This window comes from Chrysemys picta, unplaced genomic scaffold (genome assembly GCF_011386835.1).
Source record: "Chrysemys picta bellii isolate R12L10 unplaced genomic scaffold, ASM1138683v2 scaf203, whole genome shotgun sequence".
NCBI classification, from domain to species: Eukaryota; Metazoa; Chordata; order Testudines; family Emydidae; genus Chrysemys; species Chrysemys picta.
Window position 1 is genome coordinate 60,098 of NW_027052910.1, and position 18,975 is coordinate 79,072.

Below are 18,975 nucleotides of genomic sequence, written 5' to 3' on the forward strand. Positions count from 1 at the left end.
GGAAAGGAGACAACTCGAAAGAGGCTCCTGCTCTCACTCAAATACGTGAATCCTAACACTCTCTCAGTCCTCAAGAGAAACCTCGAGAAGGAGACTTGCTGAAGCAAAGCCACAGGGGTCTCGGAGGTTTCCCTGGCCATGCGCCCCTGTCCTGCCTCGCTGATGGCAGCATCTCTCTCTGAGGTTACCACCTCCCTAACACCTTTGACCAATATGCTGAGGTCCTGCAAAAGACCTTTGTGATATCACTGCCACCAATCAAACCCTTAAGTGCTAATGTCCTGCTGCTGGCCTGACACTATGAAGGTTTGGGCTACTCTCTGTGGATCACCCCACTCAATGCGTCTTCATTCTAGGAAGCAAGTGGGCTAGACAGTAAAACATCAGAGGCTGCTCCCAATGCTACACTCAGTGTTTCCAAAATTAGTAGACTTTATGGCCACAAGAGACCTTTAGAGCATCTAATCTAAGCCCCTGCATGTCATAGGCTTCCTGTATAGTACAATAGTTACTCTTTGGGCACACACATTCCAGAAAGGCATCTAGTCTTCATTCAATGACATCAAGAGATGGAGAATCCACCACTTTCCCTTTTAGTGAGTGCCAGGGGGTTCCATTTCCCCTTCCACTAGCTCCCCATTTACAGTGAGCCAGAGCAGTACCTGCAGCAGGGAGCGGGAGTTGCTGATGGCCTCAGAGGCACAGCCCCTGCAGTGTCTCAGGCACCTGGCACAAGTGCCGGATGATGCGGAGCTGGTGCATCACTTTGGCCGTGACGTCCTCCTGCTGCAAGGGAACGAGAACCTGTCAGAGACTCAAACGCCCCGAGGAATCAGCGGGAATTAAGGGCACCTGGAACCAGCACTACTTCCACCCATCACCTGCCCACCACTGAGGGATAAATTCACCTCCTGAACCCCAGAATGGAGTCTTCTTGTCCTTTCTAGTAACCTCCAGTGCCAACCCCCCTCCTTCTAGGGTGAGCTCCTGCTTCCTCCCACTCAGTGTTCTTGACAGCTGTTCCACCTCCAAACCAAACCTCAAGTTATCAGAACCCTCTTCTGCACCCGCAACCAGGTTGGGCATGGAGGCGGCTCTAGCGGGGGGGCAAGAGGGATTCTGCCAGAAGTGAAGTGGGTTGAGGGGAGGTTGAGATCTTGCCCCAAGTCATCCCAGACACTAATGCTAAGCCACAGGATGGCAGCATCTTGTGTCAGTGGAGTCCAAGCACTATTTCAACCCCACAGTTTTAGAGGAACTTCCCACAGGGAGAGGTGAAGAGAACCCCCAGCAATACACACACAGACACACACACACACCACTCCTGGTGGTGGGAGGGGAACAAGAGAAAGGACAAAAGAAGTAAGAGATGAAGAGAAAGGAAGGAGGGATGGAGGAAAAGGTAAAATGAAAAGGACAAACGCTAATATCCCTAGTGATTCTACGGGATAAAATCCCAGGGACGGAATAAAATTCTGCCACCTTGAACTAGTGTTTTCCATGCCTAGAATTCAGCTGGCACCAGATGGATCAGACTGTGGAGGTTGCAAAACCTATTGGAGGCTCTTACCTTCTCAACAGGGAAGTCTGTTTTCATAGAATCATAAAATCATACAATATCAGAGTTGGAAGGGACCTCAAGAGGTCATCTAGTCCAACCCCCTGCTCAGAGCAGGACCAATTCCCAGCTAAATCATCCCAGTCAGGGCTTTGTCAAGCCAGGCCTTAAAAACCTCCAAGGAAGGAGACTCCATTTTTTTCCCCATCTTATATGGAACCAATCACCAGAGACCCCAACCATCAAAAAATCACCAAATGTGCTTTGTTGCTTCTAACTGATTTCTAGTAAAATCAGTAAAAGGAAAGGAGAAAACTCGAAAGAGGCTCCTGCTCCCACTCACATACGTGAACCCTAATACTCTGTCAGTCCTCAAAGAGAGACCTCGAGAAGGAGACTTGCTGAAGCAAAATCACAGGGGTCTCTGAGGTTTCCCTGGCCCTGCCCCCCTGTCCTGCTTGGCTCATGTCAGCATCTCTCTCTGAGGTCACCACCTCCCTAACACCTTTGAGCAATTCACCTCCTCAACCCCAGAATGGAATCTTCTTGACCTTTCTAGTAACCTCCAGTGCCAACCCCACTCCTTGTAGGATGAGCTCCTGCTACCTCCCGCTCAGTGCCCTTGACAGCTGTTCCACCTCCAAACCACAGCTCAAGTTATCAGAACCCTCTTCTCCACCCCCACCCAGGTTGGGCAGGGAGGCGGATCTAGGAGGGGGGGCAGCAGGGATTCTGAAAGCAGAAAAGTGCGTTGCGGGGAGGTTGAGACCTTGCCCGAAGTCATCCCAGACAGTAATGTTAAGCCACAGGATGGGAGCATCTAGTGTCAGTGGAGTCCAAGCACTATTTCAACCTCACAGTATTGGATCAACTTTCCACAAGGGGAGGTGAAGCGCACCCCCAGCAACACACACACACCCCACTCCTGGTGGTGGGAGGGGAACAGGAGAAAGGACAAAAGAAGTAAGAGTTGAAGAGAAAGGAAGGAGGGATGGAGGAAAAGGTAAAACGAAAAGGACAAAACCTAATGTCCCCAGTGATTCCACGGGACAAAATCCCAGGGAGGGAATAAAATTCTGCCACCTTAAACTAGTGTTTTCCATGCCTAGAATTCAGCTGGCACGAGACATATCAGACTGAGCAGGTTCCAAAACCTCTTGGAGCCTCTTACCTTCTAAACAGGGACGTCTGTTTTCTAGGAAAATCAGTAAAAGGAAAGGAGAAAACTGGAGAGAGGCTCCTGCTCGCACTCACGTACGTCAGCCCTAATACTCTCTCAGTCCTCAAAGAGAGACCTCGAGAAGGAGACTTGCTGAAGCAAAGCCACAGGTGTCTCTGAGGTTTCCCTGGCCCTGTGCTCCTGTCATGCCTGGCTGATGTCAGCATCTCTCTCTGAGGTCACCACCTCCCTAACAACTTTGACCAATAGGCTGAGCTCCTGCAAAAGTCCTTTGTGATGTCACTGTCACACCCAACCATCCCCTGAAGTGCTAATGTCCTGCTGCTGGCCTGACACTATGAAGGTTTGAGCTACTCTCTGGGGATCACCCCACTCCATGCGTCTTCATTCTACGAAGCAAGCCGGCCAAACAGTAAAACATCAGAGGCTGCTCCCAATGCTACACTCAGTGTTTCCAAAATTAGTAGACTTGATGGGCAGAAGAGACCTTTAGAGCATCTAATCTAAGCCCCTGCATATCATAGGCTTCCTGTATAGTACAATAGTTACTTTTTGGGCACACACATCCCAGAAAGGCATCTTGTCTTGATTAAATGACATCAAGAGATGGAGAATCCACCACTTTCCCTTTTAGTGAGTGCCAGGGGGCTCCATTTCCCCTTCCACTAGCTCGCCATTTACAGGGAGCCAGAGCAGTACCTGCAGCAGGGAGTGGGAGTTGCTAAGGCCTCAGAGGAACAGCCCCTGCAGTGTCTCAGGCACCTGGCACAAGTGCCAGATGATGCGGAGCTGGTGCATCACTTTGGCCGTGGGGGGGGGAGGCTTTTGTTTGTGTTCTTTGTTTTGGTTGTGCGTTCGCTCTCGGGACTGAGGGGGACCAGACATCAATCCAGGTTCTCCACATCTTTCTAAACAAGTCTCTCCTATTTCTAACTTCTAAGTAAATAGCCAGGCAAGGCGTGTTAGTTTTCCTTTGTTTTCTCAACATGTAAATGTACCTTTTACTAGAGTGTTTATCTTTGTTTGCTGTACTTTGAACCTAAAACTAGAGGGGAGTCCTCTGAGCTCTTTAAGTTTGATTACCCTGTATGGTTATTTCCATACTGATTTTACAGAGATGATTTTTACCTTTTTCTTTAATTAAAAACCTTCTTTTTAAGAACCTGATCGATTTTTTCCTTGTTTTAGATCCAAGGGGGTTGGATCTGTATTCACCAGGAGTTGGTGGGAGAAAGAAGTGGGAATGGTTAATTTCTCCTTGTTTTAAGATCCAAGGGGTTTGGATCTGTATTCACCAGGGAATTGGTGAAGGTCTCTCAAGGCTACCCAGGGAAGGAAATTAGCCTTGGGATGGTGGCAGCGGACCAGAGCTAAGCTGGTAGTTAAGCTTAGAAGTTTTCATGCAGGCCCCTACATTTGTACCCTAAAGTTCAAAGTGGGGATACAGCCTTGACATGGTGGTAGCGGTGGGATCATTTTAAACCCAAAGCCAGTGAGATTTTTTTTTCTTTCTAGCTGCTTGAAAAGCAGAGCTGGAGATAGATGCATATCTTCTCTCTCCTTGCCTGAAGGCAGAGGTGTTAAGTTTTTTTAACAAGGTCCTTTGTTAAGAGAAGTGTTCAAATGAGCAAACGACAGGGTAAAAGGAATTTACAAGCTGAATTGGTTTTTTTTTCTTTTTACATCCTCGGGAGTAGCTAGTTAGAAAGTCTCTCTTAACTCAGCAGCAGCCAGAGCTGAGAGCTTCCCAGTTTCAGTCAACTGCAGAGGGGGTGACCCAGCACAAGAAAACAGGAAAATGACTACCAAAGAAGTAGCTAAAAAAATAGAACTGGCCAAACTAAAAGCAGAAGAAAATGAAAGAAAACATCAGAGACTGCTTCAATTAACAAAACTCAAGACACAGCAGAGAAAAAGAGAAGAAAAAGCCAAAGAGGAGGCCCACAAGAGAGAGATGAAGTTGAAAGAAAAAGAAATGGAGCTGAAAAAAAAAAGAGATGGAGGAGAGAGAAAAAGAAAGGAAGCATGAACTGGAAGTAGCAAAGGCTAAGCAAGCTTTCACCCCCATCCCTGTTTCTGAGCCGTCCACCAGGGCCCCGGCTGTGTTACCAGAGACCCAGACAAAGGTGGTGGAACCGGATCCCCTGCCAACGACTGCAACAGCCGTAGTGAATCCAATCCCAGAGACCCAGCCAAAGCCAGTCCCAGAACCGGAACTGGCAACGCAACCAGCACCAGGACCATTGCCAGCACTGAGTCCAGCGCTTGCAAACCCGTCTACAACTCCAACGCCAGAGGGCACCAGCGAGCCTGACCTGGCGGAAGCAGCAGATAACCCTACCCAAGAGGCTCAGCCAGAGCCTGAGATACCACATAGTGCACCAGTGGACAGCGGATCACAGTCAATGGAAACAGCCCCAGCACCTGCATCACTTCCAGAGGGACCAAGCCCCAGTCCACAATCCAAGGAGGAACTGATGTCTCCAGCATCAAGGAAACAGTTCCAGGCCGAGCAGGAAGCAGATAACAGCCTTCAGAAAGTTTGGGCGGCGGCGTGGAGCACCCCACCGCCTCTCAGCTCTTCTAACCGATCCCGGTTTGTTATAGAACAAGGACTTTTATACAAGGAGACTCTTTCTGGTGGGCACCAGAAAAACTGGCATCCTCAAAGACAGTTGGTAGTTCCCACTAAGTATCGGGTAAAGCTCTTGAGCTTAGCCCACGATCATCCCAGTGGCCATTCTGGGGTGAACAGAACCAAGGACCGGTTGGGGAAGTCCTTCCACTGGGAGGGAATGGGCAAGGACGTTGCTAATTATGTCCGGTCTTGTGAGGTGTACCAACGAGTGGAAAAGCCCCAAGACCAGGTTAAAGCCCCTCTCCAGCCACTACCCGTAATTAAGGTCCCATTTCAGCACGTAGCTGTGAATATTCTGGGTCCTTTTCCCAAAAAGACACCCAAAGGAAAGCAGTACGTACTGACTTTCATGGATTTTGTTACCCGATGGCCGGAAGCAGTACCCTTAAGCAACACCAGGGCTAAAAGTGTGTGCCAGGCATTAACAGACATTTTTGCCGGGGTAGATTGGCCCTCCAACATCCTTGCAGATTCGGGAACTAATTTCCTGGCAGGGACCATGAAAAACCTGTGGGAAGCTCATGGGGTGAATCACTTGGTTGCCACCCCTTACAACCATAAAACCAATGGCCTGGTGGAGAGGTTTAATAAAACTTTGGGGGCCATAATATGTAAATTCATAAATGAACACTCCAATAATTGGGACCTAGTGTTGCAGCAGTTGCTTTTCGCCTACAGGGCTGTACCACATCCCACTTTAGGGTTTTCACCATTTGAACTTGTGTATGGCCGCGAGGTTAAGGGGCCATTACAGTTGGTGAAACAGCAATGGGAGGGGCTTACGCCTTCTCCAGGAACTAACATTCTAAACTTTGTAAGCAACCTACAAAGCACCCTCCGACACTCTTTAGCCCTTGCTAAAGAAAACCTAAAAAATGCTCAGAAAGAGCAAAAGGCCTGGTATGATAAACATTCCAGAGAACGGTCCTTCAAAGTAGGAAACCAAGTCATGGTCTTAAAGGCGCTCCAGGCCCATAAAATGGAAGCGTCGTGGAAAGGACCATTCGCGGTCCAGGAGCGCCTAGGAGCTGTTAATTATCTCATAGCCTCCCCCACCTCCAACATAAAGCCCAAGGTATACCATGTTAATTCTCTTAAGCCCTTTTATTCCAAAAAATTAAACGTTTGCCAGTTTACAGCCCAGAAAACAAATAACGCAAAGTGGCCTAAAGGTGTCTATTACGAAGAAAAAAAGGATGGTGGCGTAGAAGAGGTGAACCTCTCCACGACCCTTGGACGTCTGCAGCGACAGCAGATCAAGGAGCTGTGCACAAGCTTTGCACCAATTTTCTCAGCCACTCCAAAACGGACCGAACGGGCATACCACTCCATTAACACAGGTAATGCTCACCCAATTAGAACCCCACCCTACCAGGAGTCACCTCATGACAAAACTGCTATACAAAGGGAGATCCAGGACATACTACTGATGGGTATAATCCGCCCCTCTAATAGGTGGTGGGAGGGGAACAGGAGAAAGGACAAAAGAAGTAAGAGATGAAGAGAAAGGAAGGAGGGATGGAGGAAAAGGTAAAACGAAAAGGACAAACCCTAATGTCCCCAGTGATTCTACGGGACAAAATCCCAGGGAGGGAATAAAATTCTGACACATTAAACTAGTGTTTTCCATGCCTAGAATTCAGCTGGCACCAGATGGATCAGACTGAGCAGGTTCCAAAACCTCTTGGAGGCTCTTACCTTCTCAACAGGGACGTCTGTTTTCTAGTAAAATCAGTAAAAGGAAAGGAAAAAACTCGAAAGAGGCTCCTGCTCGCACTCAAATACGTGAACCCTAATACTCTCTCAGTCCTCAAAGAGAGACTTGGAGAAGGAGCGGCGAACAGCAGAGGCTAAGAGCGGGAGTTTGACTGGGAGTTCGCTTGGGGAGAGCTCACTGAGGCTTACATCTGCAGGTTTCTCTGAGTAGTTCCTGCAACAGTTGAGGAAGTTCTTAAGAAGACGGTGATGTGGAAGGTGAGCGATCAGAGATGACCTTGAGCGGATCACTGCAGACTATGTGGCTCTGGGAAGAAGGATAAAGGAGTTTGAGGCGCAAGTGGTGTTCTCGTCCATCCTCCCTGTGCAAGGAAAAGGCCGGGGTAGAGACCGTCGAATCGTGGAAGTCAACGAATGGCTACACAGGTGGTGTTGGAGAGAAGGCTTTGGATTCTTCAACCATGGGATGGTGTTCCAAGAAGGAGGAGTGCTAGGCAGAGACGGGCTCCACCTAACGAAGAGAGAGAAGAGCATCTTCGCCAGCAGGCTGGCTAACCTAGTGAGGAGGGCTTTAAACTAGGTTCACCGGGGGAAGGAGACCAAAGCCCTGAGGTAAGTGGGGAAATGGGATCCTGGGAGGAAGCACAAGCAGGAGAGCGCAAGGGGGGAGGACTCCTGTCTCATGCTGAGAATGAGGGACGATCGATGAGTTATCTTAAGTGCCTATACACAAATGCAAGAAGCCTGGGAAACAAGCTGGGAGAACTGGAAGTCCTGGCACAGTCAGGGAACTATGATGTGATTGGAATAACAGAGACTTGGTGGGATAACTCACATGACTGGAGTACTGTCATGGATGGATATAAACTGTTCAGGAAGGACAGGCAGGGCAGAAAAGGTGGGGGAGTTGCGTTGTATGTAAGAGAGGAGTATGACTGCTCAGAGCTCTGGTATGAAACTGCAGAAAAACCTGACAGTCTCTGGATAAAGTTGAGAAGTGTGAGCAACAAGGGGGATGTCATGGTTGGAGTCTGCTATAGACCACCAGACCAGGGGGATGAGGTGGACGAGGCTTTCTTCTGGCAACTAGCAGAAGTTGCTAGATCGCAGGCCCTGGTTCTCATGGGAGACTTTAATCACCCTGATATCTGCTAGGAGAGCAATACAGCGGTGCACAGACAATCCAGGAAGTTTTTGGAACGTGTAGGGCACAATTTCCTGGTGCAAGTGCTGGAGGAACCAACTAGGGGCAGAGCTTTTCTTGACCTGCTGCTCACAAATAGGGAAGAATTAGTAGGGGAAGCAAAAGTGGATGGGAATCTGGGAGGCAGTGACCATGAGATGGTCGAGTTCAGGATCCTGACACAAGGAAGAAAGGAGAGCAGCAGAATACGGACCCTGGACTTCAGAAAAGCAGACTTTGACTCCCTCAGGGAACAGATGGGCAGGATCCCCTGGGAGAATAACATGAAGGGCAAAGGGGTCCAGGAGAGCTGGCTGTATTTTAAAGAATCCTTATTGCGGTTGCAGGAACAAACCATCCCGATGTGTAGAAAGAATAGTAAATATGGCAGGCGACCAGCTTGGCTAGACAGTGAAATCCTTGCTGATCTTAAACGCAAAAAAGAAGCTTACAAGAAGTGGAAGATTGGACAAATGACCAGGGAGGAGTATAAAAATATTGCTCAGGCATGCAGGAGTGAAATCAGGAAGGCCAAATCACACTTGGAGTTGCAGCTAGCAAGAGATGTTAAGAGTAACAAGAAGGGTTTCTTCAGGTATGTTAGCAACAAGAAGAAAGTCAAGGAAAGTGTGGGCCCCTTACTGAATGAGGGAGGCAACCTAGTGACCGAGGATGTGGAAAAAGCTAATGTACTCAATGCTTTTTTTGCCTCTGTCTTCACGAACAAGGTCAGCTCCCAGACTGCTGCACTGGGCAGCACAATATGGGGAGAAGGTGACCAGCCCTCTGTGGAGAAAGAAGTGGTTCGGGACTATTTAGAAAAACTGGACGTGCACAACTCCATGGGGCTGGATGCGCTGCATCCAAGGGTGCTAAAGGACTTGGCGGATGAGATTGCACAGCCATTAGCCATTATTTTTGAAAACTCATGGCGATCGAGGGAGGTCCCGGATGACTGGAAAAAGGCTAATGTCGTGCCCATCTTTAAAAAAGGGAAGGAGGAGGATCCAGGGAACTACAGGCCAGTCAGCCTCACCTCAGTCCCTGGAAAAATCATGGAGCAGGTCCTCAAGGAATCAATTATGAAACACTTAGAGGAGAGGAAAGTGATCAGGAACAGTCAGCATGGATTCACCAAGGGGAAGTCGTGCCTGGCTAACCTAATTGCCTTCTATGATGAGATAACTGGCTCTGTGGATGAGGGGAAAGCAGTGGATGTGTTATTCCTTGACTTTAGCAAAGCTTTTGATACGCTCTCCCACAGTATTCTTGCCACCAAGTTAAAGAAGTATGGGATGGATGAATGGACTGTAAGGTGGATAGAAAGCTGGCTGGATCGTCGGGCTCAACGGGTAGTGATCAATGGCTCCATGTCTAGTTGGCAGCCGGTTTCAAGCGGAGTAGTGCCCCAAGGGTCGGTCCTGGGGCCGGTTTTGTTTAATATCTTTATTAATGATCTGGAGGATGGCTTTTTCTTCTCTTTTTCTCTGCTGTGTCTTGAGTTTTGTTAATTGATGCAGTCTCTGATGTTTTCTTTCATTTTCTTCTGCTTTTAGTTTGGCCAGCAACACACACACACACACACACACACACATATACCACTCCTGGTGGTGGGAGGGGAACAAGAGAAAGGACAAAAGAAGTAAGAGATAAAGAGAAAGGAAGGAGGGATGGAGGAAAAGGTAAAACGAAAAGGACAAACCCTAATGTCCCCAGTGATTCTACCAGACAAAATCACAGGGAGGGATTAAAATTCTGCCACCTTGAACTAGTGTTTTCCATGCCCAGAATTCAGTTGGCACCAGATGGATCAGACTGAGCAGGTTCCAAAACCTCTTGGAGGCTCTTACTTTCTAAACAGGGATGTCTGTTTTCTAGTAAAATCAGTAAAAGGAAAGGAGACAACTCGAAAGAGGCTCCTGCTCTCACTCAAATACGTGAATCCTAATACTCTCTCAGTCCTCAAGAGAAACCTCGAGAAGGAGACTTGCTGAAGCAAAGCCACAGGGGTCTCTGAGGTTTCCCTGGCCATGCGCCCCTGTCCTGCCAGGCTGATGTCAGCATCTCTCTCTGAGGTCACCACCTCCCTAACACATTTGACCAATAAGCTGACATCCTGCAAAAGGCCTTTGTGATGTCACTGCCACACCCAACCAAACCCTGAAGTGCTAATCTCCTGCTGCTGGCCTGACACTTTGAAGGTTTGAGGTTGTCATAACTATAAAGGGAAGGGTAACAGCTGTCCTGTGTACAGTCCTCAAGAGAAACCTCGAGAAGGAGACTTGCTGAAGCAAAGCCACAGGGGTCTCTGAGGTTTCCCTGGCCATGCGCCCCTGTCCTGCCTGGTTGATGTCAGCATCTCTCACGGAGATCACCACCTCCCTAACACCTTTGACCAATACGCTGAGGTCCTGAAAAGGCCTTTGTGATGTCACTGCCACACCCACCCATCCCCGGAAGTGCTAATGTCCTGCTGCTGGCCTGACACTTTGAAGGTTTGAGCTACTCTCTGTGGATCACCCCACTCAATGCGTCTTCATTCTAGGAAGCAATCCGGCTAGACGGTAAAACATCAGAGGCTGCTTCCAATGCTACACTCAGTGTTTCCAAAATTAGGAGACTTTATGGCCACAAGAGACCTTTAGAGCATCTCATCTAAGCCCCTGCATATCATAGGCTTCCTGTATAGGACAATAGTTACTTTTTGGGCAGAAACATTCCACAAAGGCATTTAGTCTTCATTCAATGACATCAAGAGATGGAGAATCCACCACTTTCCCATTTAGTGAGTGCCAGGGGGCTCCATTTCCCCTTCCACTAGCACCCCATTTACAGTGAGCCAGAGCAGTACCTGCAGCAGGGAGTAGGAGTTGCTGATGTTCACAAAGGCACAGCCCTTGCAGTGTCAACTTCGCACGAGGGGAGGTGAAGAGCACCCCCAGCAACACACACACACACACCACTCTTGGTGGTGGGAGGGGAACAAGAGAAAGGAAGGAGGGATGGAGGAAAAGGTAAAACGAAAAGGACAAACCCTAATGTCCCCAGTGATTCTACGGCACAAAATCCCAGGTGGGCTATAAAATTCTGCCACCTTGAACTAGTGTTTTCCATGCCTAGAATTCAGCTGGCACCAGATGGATCAGACTGAGCAGGTTAAAAACCTCTCCAAGGCTCTTACCTTCTCAACAGGCACGTCTGTTTTCTAGTAAAATCAATAAAAGGAGAAAACTCGAAAGAGGCTCCTGCTCGCACTCACATACGTCTCCCACAGTATTCTTGCCGCCAAGTTAAAGAAGTATGGGCTGGATGAATGGACTGTAAGCTGGATAGAAAGCTGGCTGGATCGTCGGGCTCAACGGGTAGTGATCAATGGCTCCATGTCTAGTTGGCAGCCAGTTTCAAGCAGAGTGCCCCAAGGGTCGCTCCTGGGGCCGGTTTTGTTTAATATCTTTATTAATGATCTGGAGGATGGTGTGGACTGCACTCTCAGCAAGTTTGCAGGTGACACTCAACTAGGAGGCGTGGTAGATACACTAGAGGGTAGGGATCGGATACAGAGGGACCTAGACACATTAGAGGATTGGGCCGAAAAAAACCTGATGAGGTTCAACAAGGACAAGTGCAGAGTCCTGCACTTAGGACGGAAGAATCCCATGCACTGCTACAGACTAGGGACCGAATGGCTAGGTAGCAGTTCTGCAGAAAAGGACCTAGGGGTCACAGTGGATGAGAAGCTGGATATGAGTCAACAGTGTGCTCTTGTTGCCAAGAAGGCTAACGGCATTTTGGGCTGTATAAGTAGGGGCATTGCCAGCAGATCGAGGAACGTGATCGTTCCCCTTTATTCGACATTGGTGAGGCCTGATCTGGAATACTGTGTCCAGTTTGGGGACCCACACTACAAGAAGGATGAGGAAAAATTGGAAAGAGTCCAGCGGAGGGCAACAAAAATGATTAGGGGTCTGGAGCACATGACTTATGAGGAGAGGCTGAGGGAACTGGGATTGTTTAGTCTCCAGAAGAGAAGAATGAGGGGGGATTTGATAGCAGCCTTCAACTACGTGAAGGGGGGTTCCAAAGAGGATGGAGCTCGGCTGTTCTCAGTGGTGGCAGATGACAGAATAAGGAGGAATGGTCTCAAGTTGCAGTGGGGGAGGTCCAGGTTGGATATCAGGAAAAACTATTTCACTAGGAGGGTGGTGAAACACTGGAATGCGTTACCTAGGGAGGTGGTGGAGTCTCCTTCCTTGGAGGTTTTTAAGGCCTGGCTTGACAAAGCCCTGGCTGGGATGATTTAGCTGGGAATTGGTCCTGCTTTGATCAGGGGGTTGGACTAGATGACCTCTTGAGGTCCGTTCCAACTCTGATATTCTATGATTCTAACAGGGACGTCTGTTTTCTAGTAAAATCAGTAAAAGGAAAGGAGAAAACTCGAAAGAGGCTCCTGCTCGCACTCACATACGTCAACCCTAACACTCTCTCAGTCCTCAAAGAGAGACCTCGAGAAGGAGACTTGCTGAAGCAAAGCCACAGGGGTCCACCACTTTCCCTTTTAGTGAGTGCCAGGGGGCTCCATTTCCCCTTCCACTAGCACCCCATTTACAGTGAGCCAGAGCAGTACCTGCAGCAAGGAGCAGGAGTTGCTGATGTTCACAGAGGCACAGCCCCTGCAGTATCTCAGGAATCTGGCGCAAGTGCCGGATGATGCGGAGCTGGTGCATCACTTTGGACGTGACGTCCTCCTGCTGCAAGGGAACGAGAACCTGTCAGAGACTCAAACGCCCCGAGGAATCAGCGGGAATTAAGGGCACCTGGAACCAGCACTACTTCCACCCATCACCTGCCCACCACTGAGGGATAAATTCACCTCCTGAACCCCAGAATGGAGTCTTCTTGTCCTTTCTAGTAACCTCCAGTGCCAACCCCCCTCCTTGAAGGATGAGCTCCTGCTATCTCCCCCTCAGTGCCCTTGACAGCTGTTCCACCTCCAAACCACAGCTCAAGTTATTAGTACCTTTGGACACAGACTGGCTAACCTAGTGAGGAGGGCTTTAAACTAGGTTCGAACGGGACAGGTGAGCAAAGCCCACAGGTAAGTGGGGAACATGGAGACCGGGGAGATGGGTCAAAAACGAGAGGGAGTGTGGGCTATATTGTCAGAGGGAAAGGAGGGTCAGGACAAAACTGGGAGGAAAGATCAAACCAGTATCTTAGATGCCTATATACAAATGCGAGAAGTATGGGGAATAAGCAGGAAGAACTGGAAGTGCTAATAAATAAATACAACTATGACATTGTTGGCATCACTGAAACTTGGTGGGATAATACACTTGATTGGAATGTTGGTGTGGATGGGTACAGCTTGCTCAGGAAGGATAGACAGGGGAAAAAGGGAGGAGGTGTTGCCTTGTATATTAAAAATGTACACACTTGGACTGAGGTAGAGATGGACATAGGAGACGGAAGTGTTGAGAGTCTCTGGGTTAGGCTAAAAGGGGTAAAAAACAAGGGAGATGTCATGCTAGGAGTCTACTACAGGCCACCTAACCAGGTGGAAGAGGTGGATGAGGCTTTTTTTAAGCAACTAACAAAATCATCCAAAGCCCAAGATTTGGTGGTGATGGGGGACTTCAACTATCCGGCTATATGTTGGGAAAATAACACAGCGGGGCACAGACTATCCAACAAATTCCTGGACTGCATTGGAGACAACTTTTTATTTCAGAAGGTTGAAAAAGCTACTAGGGGGGAAGCTGTTCTAGACTTGATTTTAACAAATAGGGAGGAACTCGTTGAGAATTTGAAAGTAGAAGGCAGCCTGGGTGAAAGTGATCATGAAATCATAGAGTTTGCAATTCTAAGGAAGGGTAGAAGGGAGAACAGCAAAATAGAGACAATGGATTTCAGGAAGGCAGATTTTGGTAAGCCCAGAGAGCTGATAGGTAAGGTCCCATGGGAATCAAGACTGAGGGGAAAAACAACTGAGGAGAGTTGGCAGTTTTTCAAAGGGACACTATTAAGGGCCCAAAAGCAAGCTATTCCGCTGGTTAGGAAAGATAGAAAATGTGGCAAAAGACCACCTTGGCTTAACCATGAGATCTTGCATGATCTAAAAAATAAAAAGGAGTCATATAAAAAATGGAAACTGGGACAGATTACAAAGGATGAATATAGGCAAACAACACAGGAATGCAGGGGCAAGATTAGAAAGGCAAAGGCACAAAATGAGCTCAAACTAGCTACGGGAATAAAGGGAAACAAGAAGACTTTTTATCAATACGTTAGAAGCAAGAGGAAGACCAAAGACAGGGTAGGCCCACTGCTTAGTGAAGAGGGAGAAACAGTAACAGGAAACTTGGAAATGGCGGAGATGCTTAATGACTTCTTTGTTTCGGTCTTCACCGAGAAGTCTGAAGGAATGCCTAACATAGTGAATGCTAATGGGAAGGGGGTAGGTTTAGCAGATAAAATAAAAAAAAAACAAGTTAAAAATCACTTAGAAAAGTTAGATGCCTGCAAGTCACCCGGGCCTGATGAAATGCATCCTAGAATACTCAAGGAGCTAATAGAGGAGGTATCTGAGCCTCTAGCTATTATCTTTGGAAAATCATGGGAGACGGGAGAGATTCCAGAAGACTGGAAAAGGGCAAGTATAGTGCCCATCTATAAAAAGGGAAATAAAAACAACCCAGGAAACTACAGACCAGTGAGTTTAACTTCTGTGCCAGGGAAGATAACGGAGCAAGTAATTAAGGAAATCATCTGCAAACACTTGGAAGGTGGTAAGGTGATAGGGAACAGCCAGCATGGATTTGTGAAGAACAAATCACGTCAAACCAATCTGATAGCTTTCTTTGATAGGATAACGAGCCTTGTAGAGAAGGGTGAGGCTGTGGATGTGGTATACCTAGACTTTAGTAAGGCATTTGATACGGTCTCGCATGATATTCTTATTGATAAACTAGGCAAATACAATTTAGATGGGGCTGCTATAAGGTGGGTGCATAACTGGCTGGATAACCGTACTCAGGGAGTTGTTATTAATAGTTCCCAATCCTGCTGGAAAGGCATAACGAGTGGGGTATCGCAGGGGTCTGTTTTGGGACCGGCGCTGTTCAATATCTTCATCAACGACTTAGATATTGGCATAGAAAGTACGCTTATTAAGTTTGCGGATGATACCAAACTGGGAGGGATTGCAACTGCTTTGGAGGACAGGGTCATAATTCAAAATGATCTGGACAAATTGGAGAAATGGTCTGAGTTAAACAGGATGAAGTTTAACAAAGACAAATGCAAAGTGCTCCACTTAGGAAGGAACAATCAGTTTCACACATACAGAATGGGAAGAGACTGTCTAGGAAGGAGTACGGCAGAAAGGGATCTAGGGGTTATAGTGGACCACAAGCTAAATATGAGTCAACAGTGTGATGCTGTTGCAAAAAAAGCAAACCTGATTCTGGGATGTATTAACAGGTGTGTTGTGAGCAAGACACGAGAAGTCATTCTTCCGCTCTACTCTGCTCTGGTTAGGCCTCAGCTGGAGTATTGTGTCCAGTTCTGGGCACCGCATTTTAAAAAAGATGTGGAGAAATTGGAAAGGGTCCAGAGAAGAGCAACAAGAATGATTAAAGGTCTTGAGAACATGACCTATGAAGGAAGGCTGAAAGAATTGGCTTTGTTTAGTTTGGAAAAGAGAAGACTGAGAGGAGACATGATAGCAGTTTTCAGGTATTTAAAAGGGTGTCATAAGGAGGAGGGAGAAAACTTGTTCACCTTAGCCTCTAAGGATAGAACCAGAAGCAATGGGTTTAAACTACAGCAAGGGAGGTCTAGGTTGGACATTAGGAAAAAGTTCCTAACTGTCAGGGTGGTTAAACACTGGAATAAATTGCCGAGGGAGGTTGTGGAATCTCCATCTCTTGAGATATTTAAGAGTAGGTTAGATAAATGTCTATCAGGGATGGTCTAGATGGTATTTGGTCCTGCCATGCGGGCAGGGGACTGGACTCGATGACCTCTCGAGGTCCCTTCCAGTCCGATAATCTATGAATGTATGAAAAAAACACTGTTCTCCACCCCCACCAAGGTTGGCCAGGGAGGCGGCTCTAGCGGGGGGGCAGGAGGGATTCTGGCAGCAGTGAAGTGGGTTGCGGGGAAGTTGAGATCTTGCCCCAAGTCATCCCAGACACTAATGCTAAGCCACAGGATGGCAGCATCTAGTGTCATTGGAGTTCAACCACTATTTCAACCCCACAGTTTTGGATCAACTTCCCACAAGGGGAAGTGAAGAGCACCCCCAGCAACACACACACACACACCACTCCTGGTGGTGGGAGGGGAACAGGAGAAAGGACAAAAGAAATAAGAGATGAAGAGAAAGGAAGGAGGGATGGAGGAAAAGGGAAAACAAAAAGGACAAACCCTAATGTCCCCAGTGATTCTACGGCACAAAATCCAAGGGATGGAATAAAATTCTGCCATCTTAAACTACTGTTTTCCATGCCTAGAATTCAGCTGGCACCAGATGGATCAGACTGAGCAGCTGCCAAAACCTCTTGGAGGCTCTTACCTTCTAAACAGGAACGTCTGTTTTCTAGTAAAATCAGTAAAAGGAAAGGAGAAAACTCGAAAGAGGCTCCTGCACGCACTCACGTACGTCAACCCTAACACTCTCTCAGTCCTCAAAGAGAGACCTCGAGAAGGAGACTTGCTGAAGCAAAGCCACAGGGTCTCTGAGGTTTCCCTGGCCCTGTGCTCCTGTCCTGCCAGGCTGATGTCAGCATCTCTCTCTGAGGTCACCACCTCCCTAACACATTTGACCAATAAGCTGACATCCTGCAAAAGGCCTTTGTGATGTCACTGCCACACCCAACCAAACCCTGAAGTGCTAATGTCCTGCTGCTGGCCTGACACTTTGAAGGTTTGAGGTTGTCATAACTATAAAGGGAAGGGTAACAGCTGTCCTGTGTACAGTACTATAAAATCCCTCCTGGCCAGAGACTCCAAAATCCTTTTCCCTGTAAAGGGTTAAGAAGCTCAGGTAACCTGGCTGGCATCTGACCTAAAGGACCAATAAGGGGACAAGATACTTTCAAATCTTGGGGAGGGGAAGGCTTTTGTTTGTGTTCTTTGTTTGTGTGGGTGTTCGCCCTCGGGACTGAGAGGGACCAGACATCAATCCAGGTTCTCCACATCTTTCTAAACAAGTCTCTCCTATTTCAAACAAGGCGTGTTAGTTTTCCTTTGTTTTCTCAACTTGTAAATGTACCTTTTACTAGAGTGTTTATCTTTGTTTGCTGTACTTTGAACCTAAGACTAGAGGGGAGTCCTCTGAGCTCTTTAAGTTTGATTACCCTGTAAGGTTAATTTCCATACTGATTTTAAAGACATGATTTTTACCTTTTTCTTTAATTAAAAGCCTTATTTTTAAGAACCGGATTGATTTTTCCTTGTTTTAAGATCCAAGGAGTTTGGATCTTGATTCACCAGGAGTTGGTGGGAGGAAGGAGGGGAATGGTTAATTTCTCCTTCTTTTAGATCCAAGGGGGTTGGATCTGTATTCACCAGAAGTTGGTGGGAGGAAGGAGGGGGGATGGTTTATTTCTCCTTGTTTTAAGATCCAAGGGGTTTGGATCTGTATTCACCAGGGAATTGCTGAAAGGTTTCTCAAGGCTACCCAGGGGAGGAAATTAGCCTTGGGATGGTGGTTAAGCTTAGAAGTTTTCATGCAGGCCCCTACATTTGTACCCTAAACTTCAAAGTGGGGATACAGCCTTGACACAGGTACTCTCTGTGGATCACCCCACTCAATGCGTCTTCATTCTAGGAAGCAAGCCGGCTAGACAGTAAAACATCAGAGGCTGCTCCCAATACTACACTCAGTGTTTCCAAAATTACTACACTTTATGGCCAGAAGAGACCTTTAGAGCATCTAATCTAAGCCCCTGCATATCATGGGCTTCCTGTATAGTACAATAGTTACTTTTTGGGTACAAACATTCCAGAAAGGCATCTAGTCTTCATTCAATGACATTAAGAGATGGAGAATCCAACACTTTCCCTTTTAGTGAATGCCAGGGGGCTCCATTTCCCCTTCCACTAGCTCCCCATTTACAGTGAGCCAGAGCAGTACCTGCAGCAGGGAGCGGGAGTTGCTGAAGGCCTCAGAGGAACAGCCCCTTCAGTGTCTCAGGCACCTGGCGCAAGTGCCGGATGATTCCGAGCTGGTGCATCCCTTTGGCCGTGACGTCTTCCTGCTGCAAGGGAATGAGAACCTGTCAGAGACTCAAACGCCCCGAGGAATCAGGGGGAATTAAGGGCACCTGGAACCAGTAGTATTTCCACCCAGCACCTGCCCACCGCTCAGGGATGAATTCACCTCCTGAACCCAAGAATGGAGTCTTCTTGTCCTTTCTAGTATCCTGCAGTGCCAACCCCCCTCCTTGTAGGATTAGCTCCTGCTACCTCCCGCTCAGTGTTTTTGACAGCTGTTCCACCTCCAAACCACACCTCAAGTTATCAGAACCCTGTTCTCCACCCCCACCCAGGTTGGCCAGGGAGGCTGCTCTAGCAGGGGGGCAGGAGGGATTCTGCCAGAAGTGAAGTGGTTTGAGGGGAGGTTGAGATCTTCCCCAAGTCATCCCAGACACTAATGCTAAGCCACAGGATGGCAGCATCTTGTGTCAGTGGAGTCC

General features: G+C 47.8%; 1 long non-coding RNA gene across 1 annotated transcript; it reads right to left on the reverse strand.

The window, feature by feature from the left end:
- Positions 1-661: 661 nt before the first annotated feature.
- LOC135978277 (uncharacterized) lies at positions 662-18,537 on the reverse strand. Its single transcript, XR_010595706.1, has 3 exons — positions 18,414-18,537; positions 12,900-13,023; positions 662-786 (listed from the first exon to the last, which is right to left on the reverse strand). It is a non-coding gene; the product is annotated as an uncharacterized LOC135978277 (long non-coding RNA).
- Between the last annotated feature and the right edge of the window lie 438 nt (positions 18,538-18,975).